Source organism: Sitodiplosis mosellana, unplaced genomic scaffold, assembly GCF_009176505.1.
Source record: "Sitodiplosis mosellana isolate CC-2019 unplaced genomic scaffold, AAFC_SMos_1.0 Smas_scaffold_5, whole genome shotgun sequence".
Classification (NCBI taxonomy): Eukaryota; Metazoa; Arthropoda; class Insecta; order Diptera; family Cecidomyiidae; genus Sitodiplosis; species Sitodiplosis mosellana.
Genome location: NW_022595248.1, coordinates 5,427,407 through 5,441,866, shown reverse-complemented (window position 1 = coordinate 5,441,866; position 14,460 = coordinate 5,427,407). Strand labels below are relative to the sequence as shown.

At 37.4% G+C, this 14,460-nt stretch overlaps 1 protein-coding gene across 1 annotated transcript in view; it reads left to right on the top strand.

Annotated features, from left to right (window-relative positions):
* The first annotated feature begins 272 nt into the window (after nucleotides 1-272).
* Nucleotides 273-14,460, top strand: part of LOC129567055 (chaoptin) — an 81,130-nt gene continuing 66,942 nt past the window's right edge. The window contains exon 1 of the mRNA XM_055443586.1: nucleotides 273-2,252. The gene's annotated coding sequence lies outside the window, so the exon portion shown is untranslated. The remainder of the gene's footprint in view (nucleotides 2,253-14,460) is intronic.

Below are 14,460 nucleotides of genomic sequence, written 5' to 3'. Positions count from 1 at the left end.
CTGTCGCGTAACACACTAACAAAAACACAATTGCTACCCTCGTAAATGGATTCGAAGCTTTTAACCATGGCACGTGGATGAATGAATCAACACATAGCCATTGCGCCGACTCACCATCCATGCAAGCTCAACACGGTCGGTGTGTGCTCCTTCCGAACACGAAACCAGAACAGAAAAGCTTATCACAATCTCACCAGGTCACACAAACGATGGATGAACACATCGCGATGTGATTTCATTGTTAGTCAGTCACTTTGCCGGTCTCATTCGAATCAGTTCGGTTTTCAAATAACGGTCCTGTGAATGCGACAAAACGCACGACGACGACGACATCGACGAATTTTTTTTCCTCAAATTTCATACACAACTGTTTACTTCGTAACAGTTTGTATTTTTGGGAACAATTTTCCAGCCGCGCATTTTAATACGCCAAAGTGAATTTACAAACAAAAACTATAAATTGTTAAACGGTGCAGTATTTTTATTTCCTGGTAGTTTGCATATTGATGCTGTTTGAGTTTTTTTTGTAACTCTCGAAAGGTTGATCAGGTGCATAAAATGCACTGCATTTTGACTTATGTAAGTCAGTAGTTTGTTGCTTGTTTTTTTGTGAAGCAAAAACAATTTTTATTATGGTGATGGGCCGAGAAACTGAACAACATTCAAGGTGAAATCGTGATGTTGACTTACACACCTCCGCTAAAGAGAGTGGGAAAAAAATGCGGAGCCCAATGTTTTCGCTCGCCTTGATTGGATATAAATTTATAAATGTCAGTGCAAATGACTAATGATTTCGGTGTGATGAACATGGCAATAAAAATACAGACAAACACATAAAAACATCGATCTCAATTAATTTTGCGTTCCATTTGTGGTGTGGCCGCCTCCGTCGCCGACACCAGCACCACCGTGATTTGTGGGCGCCGTACAAAAATTTACACAACGGAAGATAAATTTCTTTATTTCTCTCTCTCTCTCTATATCCGTCTGTTCTGGGTCGATGAATATGAGTAAACTGAACATAATCAAAAAAAAACATTAACGGTGCTACGATAACAAACAAACACAAAAACAAATACCAATCGCGAAAAAAATAGATTGAAAATTACCTAAAGCCAAAAGAAAACAAAAATCTCAAACCAACGGAAAAAAGAAGTTTTTTTTTTGAAAGACTCACACTTATCGATCACGTAGCCAAACAACGAATGAAAATGTGCAAATGTGACACACTCAAATACTCTCATACTGACGAATAATAATAAAATGAGTGCTGCTGAAACCGAGAAGAATTGTGGCCCAAATGAACGAAAGCAAAGCAAAACGAGCGAATTCATTCAGGTTCTGAAATCAAAATGCGAGGAAGCAAACGTGCGATCAGATTTTTCAGTTTGACGTGTAAAAATGTCGAAAAACGTCGTATTTGGTGCAGTGTTGCCGATGTTATATGAGCCGAGCGCGCGCCAATTTCTTGGTTTGACTGCTATCAAGAAGCAATAATAAATTACTGTCGAGATTGTTTTTGGATCGAAAAGCAAAAGAGAACGACACCCAAAAAAAAATCGACTCTTACGATAAAGTCGCATATACTTGGGCGCCAAAAGGAATGCATGAAGTGAAGATTTGAATAGGATTTTCTCGAATTTTTATTTTTTTTCATATTTTCCGTGTTGACAAAAGAAGAAGGAGAAGAAGAAGAAGTAGAGAGAAAAAAACATTCAGTGAATTGCCATTTTGAAAGACATATGTACTGTACAAATACCGTGCGCTCAAAACGACATTGAGGTTGATGGTTCTTAAAGTTCAGTGCGCCACAAGTTGTAAGTGAACGAAGAAAGAACGAGCTAGCGAGAAAAAAGTTAATCGTGAAAATTGTTGTTGATGCAATGCAATCGTAAAAACACTTGAGACAAATCCCAATTGAAACGCTTTTGCATCAATGTAAAACACTTGGGTTTTTAAACGACGACATCGACGAGGTCAACACGACAAAGCGCAGCTATAAAAACTAGCATTTCTTTTTTTGCAAAAAAGACGAGAGAAAAAATGCCAGCTACGAGCCGAGCATTTAGCAGAAGGGCCAAATAAAAAAGGCACATTCGTTCAACAATCGGACTAGTTTTCTCTCATTTTTTTTTAAATCTGTGTGTATGTGCGAGTAGTGTATGTGTTGTTGAACGAGAGCGAACATTCTCCATCTCGGTTCTCTGCATTCATTAGCATCAGCGTCGTCGTCTATATTTAACGTGAAAAAGGTAAGCCATTAACCTATTTCTAATTTAGGTGAAAATTTATTTTTAAAAAATGACATTTATGTCCTCTGGAGCTGCGTTACTCGAGCTCAGCTCGACTAGCACGGGATGGACGATGTATATTTTTTACGCTTTCATTTCTCGGGACAACAAAAAAACCAGTTTTTCTTTCGTTGACATTTTAATTAAGCCGCTTTTCCTGTCCTGATCATTTGAATAATTCACGCGACCAAATTAAATGTCCTTTGATGAAGATAAAGAAGAATTATTGCCATATTGCGGCATCAAAAGTGCTTAATGAACATTATTATTTGGATTTAAAAACACACACACACACATTCCCACTTGCATTTGGTTGCGTTTGATTGAAATGCGATATACAAAAGCGGGTGCATTCAATTGAAAGCGGCTCTTTTCAATTTAACCCATTTCAATATGCCAAAGCGAGAGAAACACACACAGAGAAGCAGAGAGAGAGAGAGAGAGAGGAAATCAATGCATTCTTGATAAACTTTCAAATGGAGTAATTGTTAAAGTTGAATGAAACAACTATTTTGCACATGACTACACCCATCACCCCAGAGCTACCACTTTTTTTCATCGGCGCCCGTTCACGTTTAATTCATCGAATGATGAACAATGCGAAAACGACTGACATCACATTATTCATAAGCCAAAAGCCATTGAATTTTAAATGGAATGGATTTAACCTCTGCATTCGACTGTCTCGCGCCGATGCGAACATGCATTGCGATGTAATCATCATCACGGCCAGAACCCAATATTACCCGGAGTGAAATGAATTGAAAAATTAAAGAGTACACGACCAAAAAATCAACAACACGGTCAATGCAACAGCACACACCACACGAAAAAAAATACAGTAAATTGGTGCATTGTAATAATTCACAACATTATTACACCTTGACAATCCGAACACGGAGTCAGCATGGGGCATTTTTTGCATATTGCGAACCAAATGAAATCCGAACCATTTTAAATTGCTAAATAATTTGATAATAAACTTTCAAACGGAATATTTTCGCATCGTGGAAAATAAAATGCGCGGAATTTCGCTAATTAGTTTTTTCTCTCTCATGTGCTCGGCGAATAGCGATCAATTTATTTAGTGAAACGAGCGAGTGAACCAATGAGCAATTGAATGAACGAGCGGAAAAGAGGAAAATTGAGGAAAATTGAGCGAACGAGTAAAAGAGAGAGAGAGAGAGAGAGAGAGAGAGAGAGAGAGAGAGAGAGAGAGAGAGAGAGAGAGATCGAACAACTAAAAAGCAAGTGAACGAGAAAAGGCGAGTGAATGCGATAGGATTTTTGTAGTGAATCGAAAATGTTGGTGATAATTTACAGTGGCAAATGGTCCATTTCGTTGTTTTAATGGCGTTGCAATGGTCTGTTTCATGTTCTCAAAGTCAGAGGAAAATGTACGCAAAATGGCTCTTCAGTGTATTAGACATCCTAAATATCATGATCTGCTTTGCATCTCCAAGTAGCATTCCAAACAATACATCGCTAGATGCATGGTGTGAATGGTGTTTCGACCAAAAATAGTGGTGAACTACTCACATTTATGGCGATGGCAAGTGGTTTTATTGCGATTCCTTTAATTTAATTTAATATTTATAATTTGTTAACTTTTAAGGTTCGCATGCGAAATGAACAAAGGAGCAAATGAGATTTTGTTTATCGCATCGCAATACAGTCATATTTCTTTCGCATTCTCTTTCTCTCACAATTGCTCTCTCGATCGCATTCTCTCTTTCTCGCTGTGGTTCGCATTTAAAAAAGGCATTTATGAATAATAAACGAAAACTTCGCAGCAATTCGACCGACCGACCGACCAAATTTATTGTTATGAGCACACAAAAACAATACATACATGCAAGACAATAAATATTTTCCACGAATTCAGCTGAATCTCTCCCCATTCCCCTTTAGCTGCGCTTAAGTTGAGGATTTTGACTTCGATTTAAACAAAATCTCCTATATATGTACTGTCGATCGGTTTTTGTATTTTTGCGAATCTGCAACGTGCGACACATGACAGAGTATAAGGGGAGGTGTGTGTATATGCGTATATATGTATCAATGCTGCGATTGTCGGTGGATTATTTCATTTATTGTACAAAATTTTGCGTGTATAATTTTCATACGTTTTTCAAATGAGCTTCAGCGCGCCTCTCTCTCTCTCTCTCTCTCTCCATTGAGCCCGAAAAAAATAATAACGAAACGAAGGCGATCAAGAGAGAGAAAAAAGAATAAACTGTGCCGTATAAATGAATTCGACCGCACAAGTACTTCGCAGCTGAATGAAGCACGGATTATTTTATTTTTTCATTTGTGTGTGCCATTGTTGAATGAAAAATATGTGGCATGCAATTAAGCGATTACAGCACTCAATGTCGATATACTCACCCAGTTCATAGTTAACAATGGCCAATCCGCATACAACGCCACCAAAGCACCCCACTATGATTACACATACACCACACATACATATACACCAAACAACAAGTGAATATCATCATAAAAATGAATGTTGTGCCATATGAACGTGTGTATTCGTTGTTCGAACGTCACGATGGTACAACAACAACGAAATCAGCGGCAGCCTCGGTGCCTGTGTACCTTGTTGTACCTCTCTCTATCGTTTTCATTTTCTATACACTTTTCTTGTTTTCATTTTCGGTTTAAATGTTATTAAATCGGTAAGCATATTGAATCGAGTGAATGAAAATATCGCGTGCGTAAATACAACATACACACACACACACAGAGCAGAGGGGAAAAAACTAAATACGAAATTTGCTGAAAAGACGGAAAACACACCGCAATCCATGCAGACTATGTGGTGTACTGGTTGCATATGGGTAGTTATTGCTATTCCGAGAACAGGAACAAAAAACAACACCAACGACACAAAAATATCGAGAGCGAGCGTTTGAAAATAAAATACATTGGCGTAAATTCGATGCGAAATGCGATTAAAGTATTAATTCGAGCAGAGCTTATGGGGGAGCATGTGAGGCGAATAATGGTAAAGATATTATTCATTGGTGAAAAAGTTGGTAAATGTCGTGGAATTTTGTTGTTGCTGTTGGTGTCATTCCCGCACCTTTCCCAACATTATTGAACCCATAGTCGAGACAAACTTTTCGCTTGATCTATTTGAAGCGACTATTTTTTTTTTGTCTCGTTTGTTGTACCAAAAACCGTCCAACTCCATTAATTTGATGTGTTTTTCATCATTTATTATGAGTTGCATATAGTGGACCATTCATGAGATTGAAATTTATTTATTTTTTTTTTTGGCTTAAAGTTTTAAATTAAATTTCGTTTTGATGTGTCCCTTTTGTATTTGCGGGTGGATTATTTGATCATTTATTCATTGAGACCGGTGGTAAAAAAAAGTCACAATGATTCGCACATTTAAACGCAAAACGATAGGTTCAAGGAGCATTCCGTCGATTCATATGGCTTCAAACTCAGAGTTCACGCAGAGAGCTTCCACATGGCAACAGACATTAACGGATATAAGGAAATGAACGTTGTCTCTGCTTTTTTTGTGACATTCAATTTCATGTATCTGTCGTTCGTTTGTAAAATTGTGATGTCATGCTGTGCATTAACATCAAGGTGGGATGCCGATAGAATGAGCGAAATGCAAAAATTATCATTACTTCCTATTGTGGTCTCGACATCAGTTCCATCGAACGATTTGCAAAGATGGATGTTTTTTGCCCATTAAACGAACAAGCGGAATGGCCCCTTGAATGATTTTCACTTGCAACCAATGGTAACCTCAAATTTAAATTCGAATAAATTTACGATTGATGCTTGACGAGAAAGAGAAAAAAAGACATCACTGTGAAGCGGAAATGGATGGGAAATCAGCAAAAGGCGGCACCGTGTCTTCATTTCGAATGTTCAAAGCAAGCATCTAGATGAAAACAAGCAAGCAAAAAAAAAACACCATCAACGTTAAAGCAAATGGCATACGGTGAACATTTGAGAGCGTAGAGGGAGATTTTATGGCAGCAAATAGTCAAAAGTAACATTTTACATTTCGACAGGATTTTCGCATTTGTGCAAGTTTGCCTGGTTCCGGATATATTTTTCTTCGCATTTGCACATCAACTCAATTTTGTAAATGCCAATTCCACATTTCCACCAAAGCGTCACTGTTCGTCGTCGTCGTCGTCGAGGTGTTGATTCCCATTCCTTCCGATCCATCCACACTTTGCATATACTATCAAATCAGAGTGCGCGCTAGGGCACATTTTGGCAAACAACATTTCCGGTTCTTCCTTTTATTCTTTGCTTTTCGTCGCAGACAATTTTCGTTTTATAAATGTCTTGGAAATTTGTATAGTGGCTCTGAAATGTTCGATGAGGATGTTTTCTTACTTCCTAGGGGGATTTCTCACGAAAAAAATGAATGAATTCTTATAAATTTTGAAAAAATTTCTTCAATTCGGTCCGATTCGATCAATTTTTGTCAATTCGTGTAAATAAATGTACATTTACACTGAACTTTTGAATTATGCTTCAATGAAATTGTTCAGAACTGCTCCCGTTCTGGAAGTGGATCTTCAGGATGGGCCAGGGCAATGTCAAACCGGATCTGGTCCATCATGAGGATCCACCAAAACCCACTTCCAGAACACTTTTATTCAAGCAAAATCGTCATTTCGGTACATTTTCATACGATTTCAATAAAAAAGAAGAAATAATAGAAATTTTTGTACATTTGCTCAAACTTTTTGTGTGAGAAATCCCCCTAGCTTACTTCCTGTGGTTTTTCCGGTGAATTACGAATCGAACCATCCATCCATCTCCACGTGTCACTATTTCAAGCAAGCCAATTTTTTTTTATATACATACTCACTCCCCCACTCTTACTCTCATTCTCTCTCTCTTGCTCTGTTCCTCATCCTCGCCGTCTTCTGCTGCATGATCGTCATCGTCGTCGATTTTGGCTATGCATATAAATGTCAAAAAACTAGACATTCCAATCTGTTGCTAGGGAAGGAGAGATGAGCGAAAGCCTAACACCAATCGACAAAATGTCACCATAAATTTAAAAATAAGAGCTTTTGCCATTTAAATTGCACAAACTCGACTCGATATCTAATTTTGAAATGATGACTTCATTTTACCTGGGATTTAAGCATGACTGTTGTCGTTGTCATCGTCGTCGTCGTCGTCGTTTGTCCTTTGATGTGTGGTCTCCGTTGCCGTCATCATCATGAAATATGGCTTGGCATGGCACGAATGAGATTTTATCCGTTATTTGTTGGGACCGCTTTTGCGTGCTTTTCCAATCACATTCGATTTCAGTCGACGTGATCCTTCGAGATAATTCCGACCGAGCAAAAAAAAATATAATCATATTTCTTCGTCCCGCTCACTGAAAAACCAACAATCAAAAGCGACATAAATATTCATTGACATCGATGCAATAAAAGGCAATTGAAGAAGACATCAACATATTAAAATATATTCCGGGTAAAAGTTGGCTTTTTTTTCTTTCGGTTCGGTTTCATCGTGACAACGTGTTGAGATTTAGCCTAAATGTCATTTGATATAAAAATAATAAAATATCATAATTTAGCATATGAGGCCGAACAGACACGCAGTGGGGCATGAATCGCGGCGCGTTTCGCCCCTGAAGCGTGTAGTTTGCACGTGCGAACTTTTAATAAATAAGCTCATATTTTGGAAATGCGCGAGCAAACAAATAACAATTTTATGTCTCATATAAAGGATCAGAGTATGTTTAACCTGCAAATTTATACGGTGCTTTTTTTTGTCGTTGACTTCACCAATGCATTAGCCGACTACGATGACGATGGTTTTGATGGTAGCATTGGCGGTATTGAGTGTCGCCGCTTTATGACTCGATATATGTATAAAGCTCAAAAATTCATATGCCATCATATGAAAGCACATACACAGTACACACACCAAATGTTATGAATATGTCATCGATATAGCTGGGTGTTGTTTTATGTCGTTATGCTGTTGATTTTTGTTATATTGTTAATATACATTCTGTCGTCGGCTTTTTTTTTGTTCCGATTGTCATTTTCTGCCTTTCATGAATATGTTTAGCAGCATCGTAACGTGCGTTTGTTGGGCTTCCATGCTCTAGCTGGCGCCGCATCGTGTAAAGGAAAGAAGGGAAAAAAATGTGTGAAAAAGTACGGCAAAAGTCAATGGATGCTGCGCATATCAAACCGACCGACCGAAAATGACAGCGCGGTGAAATAACGACGATGAAAATTGAGGTAAATATTCACAGCACACCAAAGGAACACAGATTGGCACCGAAGAAAAAACAAGAGCAAGAGGCAAAAATGTGTTCGGTGACAAAGGAAAACAAGCATGAAACATGAAAGGTGTAATGTCGTAATAAAAATAATATTCGTGAAGCCTATAGGCGATAACAAATAAATATATCGTTTTCGTTATTCTCTCGAGATTTATGCGTTATCCCATTTTGAATGGGAGTTGCACTCGCACACGCATGAAATGTCGTGTGTCGATCCGGCAGCAAAGGCTGAAAAGGAAAAAAAAGAAGAAGACGAAACGAAAAAGAATACGTATACCGAAATCAAGCATAAAATATATGTGTCTAAGTTACATACGGCCACATAAACTGAAGTAAGATGTAGTGTGTAGTATGAGGGGTTGATTGAAGACACGGAAATGGCTTCGCTTTGGAATGAGTGACACGAAAAATATGTTGAATAAGATTCACAAACAAACACAAAATTGAGAGTGAAAAGAACGAGTATTGATGTCGAAAAAACGAAATCTCAGAAATTCTGGACAGATGCGATTTTGAACAAGAATCACATAAAAAACAGCTTTAGAATATGTTGTTACAACAACTCACTCTCACACACACATGCATACATACTCTGACAAAACATGATTCTTCATAGGATTTTTTATTCGATTTTCACACTGTACTTTTTTCCATCTCGTTTTCTATATATATTCACACCAACGAAAACTCAATCCAGTTGAGGCGAAAGCTGGCAAGAAAAAAAATTAATGTTATTTTATTTCCATTTTATTTTGTTTTCCGTTTGTCACCCAGCCGTTTCAAGTATCTGAAAAGCGAATGTGGATGAGAAAAAAATGGAAAGAGAGGGAGAGAGAGAGGAAGAGTGAAGAAGAAAAAGAAAACGAACAAAAAACCGAAATAAATCGTTTGACTCTTGATGTGTGTGTGTGTCTACGACGGCTCAACGCGATAGATTGGAGCTCAAAGTTTGAATGTAATTCACAGTAGCAGATAATAAAAGATTTTCTATCTATTTGATCCTCGTTGCCTCACGTCTATTTTATTCGTAGTATTAAATATTTTTTGCACTCGATACGTGCATATTCGGGTGCTTATTTTCAGTAACAACAGCAGCAGCAGCAGAAGCAGCAGGCAGCAACAACAGCAGTTTCATCGTTTCAGTTTTGTGCCTAAGCCTTTGGCCAATTTCCATCCGTCGCAATTGTTGATATTCCATTGCCTTCTTGCTCTTTGTGAAGCATCCTTGTTTGTCCTCTCCCTTTCTCTCTCTCCATCTCTCTCTCTGTGTGTTTGCCCCATCGAACTTGCATTTTTGGCTGCTTCTTATTTTTATTCAGCTTTTGCCGTTGTCGCAGAGGCGGGTTATTGAATTTTAGTCCTTTTCGATTCCTAGATAAATAGTCGACAATTTTCGAAACGTGTAACAACAAAACTTCCGATATAAAAGCATCTTTGGATGCAAACAACCGAATCAATAAAATCGTGGTATCGACAACGCCCGAAACGAAGGAAAAAACGAAAAAACCATTGGTTGAATATGAAAATGTAAAAGTTTTAATGCGGTTTCCGGAAGGATGAAAGGGATTATGTAAGCAAAGTGTTCGCTTGATTCCTAAAAAGGTCAAATTTATATTATTGTTAATGGAAACACAGTCCAGAGACTGCATAAGCAGTCCACATCGAACCACGTATTTGCCGAAGCAACGTAACATAAACGGGCAATTTGTTTGAGTTTATTTTCATTTTTAATGTTGTTTAATAATAGTCAAGACCTCGACGGGTGGGTAAATATGGCTTAAATATTTAGCGATCGAAACCACTAGCACCGACCTCGTCCAATGTTCATTCCATAAAAATAAGCGGTGCACATTTTAATATTTATTTTCATACAAAATTTAAAATGATCTTGATGTTCAGTCTGCATCAGACGTTATACTCCCGTTTTTTCAAGCTATGACAGCACCATTTTTCACATGGAATAAACAACATCGCGCAAACTGGTGCGCGAATTTCTTCGAATCAAACATGCTTCCATATCTCAGTTTTTTTCTTCTTCCAGCGCGATAGATTCACTTATGAGAAAATATTTGAAATTGTTTTCGCAATTTCATTACACGTCGATTGTTCATGGCATCCCGAACCAAGAGCGAGAGACCGAACGAGAAGGAGAGAGAACATAATAAAATTGGGGGAAAAAAATTCGAAGCCACCACTGTTTACCATCAGCAGTCGCGCTGCACTCAGTATGAGTGTGCAAACTCAAAAATAACAACCATAAAAAGCGCTCTAAACGATGGGTATACGCTACAAAATCAATATCCATGGAAACAATATAAATTGCAGTCGAAACAATAACGATGAATGAGCGAACGTACAGTATAGATTGGAAACTGGAAGCACAGTAGCACACACACACACACACATATATATATACATCGATCTGAGCCGTTGCAAACCGGCAAAAAGATGTGCAACTGAAAAATGTTTAAGATCCATCGAATTCAATAAATCCATCTCGAAACTTATGTGTTGCTGTTGCTGTTACTGCAATAGCAGCAGCTTCCGAGTTGAGCCATGATATTTACCACACGTTTGCCAACGTTGCACAACATTGAAATGCAATATACAATAAAGAGAAGAAAGGAGAGAGAAAAAGAAGCACACCACGAAGCGCCAGCACAGCAACACGGTATATTGCATGATTTTACCGTATTCCATGGTTGTTGTTCTATCTCTCTCCTTGTGAGGATCAATCAACGTTGATGCTTTTACCAATCGAATAAATATTGCATCGATGCCAGCAAAGCGGGGCTCTGCTGCTGATCATCGGTCATTCGAATGCGTGAAGCGCATAGGAAAGTAGACGATATCTCGCTTGATTGAAATAAATATGAACGATTTACTTGAAAGCCCTTCGAAACCGTTGCCAACGCCGACAAACACCAGCCCTGTTCGTGTTATGTGTGTGAAGTCGAGCGTGTGCAAAGTGCGCCAGCATAGACCAGCCAAACGACTCAATGGCAATTTAGCAATAAGCACAATTCTCTAAGTGATTGGAAAAAGATTGTCAAGCTTTAATTTATATTTGTTTTTCCATCGTGAACTCTTTCCATTCAATTTACTTCGGTCATGCTCTCCAATTGATCTACCTTGAGCCATGTGTGTCAATCATTAGCAAAAGCAACGACGACGTAAACGATCCGCAAACGCTCAATTGCACTCCTCTTCATCAAAGTTGCTACCACTTTTGCCTCTCGAGTACGTTGTCAAATTGAATATTGTAGTAGACGTGCACTTGCTACCTGTGTATGTATATGCTATACTCTATTGTTTTATCTCTTGAAAATGCCACTCCTTCATAACCAATCAATTCCGACCTTGCCCAAGAAGATTGGTAACTTTATGTGGCATTTCAAAAATTGTAAATGAAACATGATAAATCTGAAATACCGTTCACAAAATGAATTATATGGTCGGAACGGTGAAATAGTCGAGGTTGTTTTACCTTCGTTGGTTTTATAGTTAATTTTTGTTGTTGTTTCTCAAATCTAACAGAAGCACGTATCACCATTGACAACAAATACGTGGAAAACCATGGAGAAGATTTTCGTCTCAAGTAAAATTCTTCATATAGGAGAGGTATTTGCGATGAATTTAATAACTTGAGACACTATTAGTTTCACATTAAATTTTTGTTTTCCAATGAAATCATTTGTGCCAAGTCAGTATATATTTCAATGGCATGAGATGGAAAATTTATGATTTTCGAGCATAATTCGCTGTATTAACATGGCGCACCTTGATTTTCACATTTTTTAGACATGGCATTTGGTGGCACTGTATATTTGAGCAGGTATTCTTCAAAAGAATCATTCAGATACTTCCTTAATGAATTTAAACGGTTAAGATTTATTGAAGAAGATTTGCTACTCCCATGAGGCAAGTAAAATTCTTTACGACCATTTAATTCACAAGTTGCTGGTGTTTTAGCATAGAATTCTCAGTTCATTCGACTTTATAGCATTGGGAGCGTTGTGATTGTTTATTTCGTATTTTGGGCTTTTAAGTCAAGTATATTTGGAATGAAAACAACGAAACGCGAGGCTAAACCTTGAAGACTTAAAGAAGAAATGGAAATTTGAAAGAGAATAAAAAGAAAATGTTGGAGGAGTATAAAAAAAATATGCGAAAATAATAACCTTATTAATACTACTGTCATCCCTATGTAAGAATAGAACTTGCGAATTCAATTGAATCTTCAAATTTTGAACTGAATTCGTGTAATTTAATGCGTTAATTCTGAATCCAATTATTTCCGGTAATAGTAAAATTGTTCTTAGTCGACACCATACACAGCTTATGATTTACTGTTTTAGTTGTCTAACACAACTTGTGTTTTGTTGAGAAAAAAGCTAAGACACATTCAAACTCAACCTTAAATATTAAATATTGTTGGGATCAAGAAGATCACATTGTGTTGTAATAGGAAAGTTTTGTTGCAGTTTATAACACCAAAATATGAGAGGTAAATGTTTGCAAAGGAATCGAAAAATTTATTTCTGCATCTCAAAAGCTTACAAAACATTATAATCCAGCCTAATAAGATCTAATCTAAGAGTTCTTAGTATACAATGAACCTATTTACCTTTTGTTGTGCTTATATCACTGCAGTTGAACCACTCCAAACAGATGCTTGTTTCTGTACAACAATAACACTCAGATACATATGAAATAAAACCACAATGTAACACAAATTAATTATTCAGCTGGTATGAGTAGATGAGTAAGAATGCAGGTGCCAATTTTAATGCATGTTAACAAATATTTGTTACGAAATTCTTCATATTGGCACATAGGATGCCATGATGAAATTCTGTAACTTAGAACAAAGTGTATACAGAATCAGGTTGTGTAAATAGTTTTGCTTTACCGCAATTGTTCTTCATGTAACATAGATTTAATGCCTCAGTAATGTAATGCATAATATTCAATATGATTCCAAGAATAAATTTCAAATTGAAAAATCTTTATTGGCGTGAAGATTAATTAGTTCGATCCAGTTGGTTTATATCATCTACATAATACTTCAAATATGGCCTTCAGCACAATCCATTTGGATATAGCCATCCACCATTGGCCTTTAGAAATCAGTACATAGAAATACCACCAATGTGCCTTCAGAGTCTTTTGGTTCGTATCTCAAAAAGTTGTTCGATGTGAATTAAATCCTTCTTTAACAAAAAGCGGAGTTTCAATAAGTCTCTGGTAACGATAGTAAAATACGCCCGAAACCTTTTCGTCTGTCACCTTTTGTAGCGGCAAATAGCGATTTGCTTCTTCGGACATAAAATGCCATTTCAGATGTGGATTTTGGGTGTTGAAGCTAACGAGTCGAAATTCTATTTGGTTCAGCATTTCAAGTAAAAAAGAAACACTTACGGCTGAATCGTAAAAACGTTATTTTCATAGTTCATTTAAACACACACACATATCCTTACGTTTGCAATCATAAAGAGTTTTTTTTTTATCCCATTCGCTCAACCTCCTTCCGTCCAGAAAACAATATGCATTGCGACGACGGTTCGCTTGCTATGGGAAGCACACGGATTGGGAAGTAAACAAAACCGAAACACCTAAGTATGTATAAAGACGAGTGGACTGTGCAGTGTGCACCAGCACCATCAACCTGAAACATATTAAAAACGAAAAATATTTCATTTTAGCCCGAACTATAAATCTTGAATGGAGATCATTAATTCACCGGGGAGATCTTCTCTTTCTTATACACAATTTATATAGAAGATTTTCGGGTGGGACAAAGGAAGCGTCCGATAGAGAGAGAGAGAGAGAGAGAGAGAGAGAGAGAGAGAGAGAGAGAGA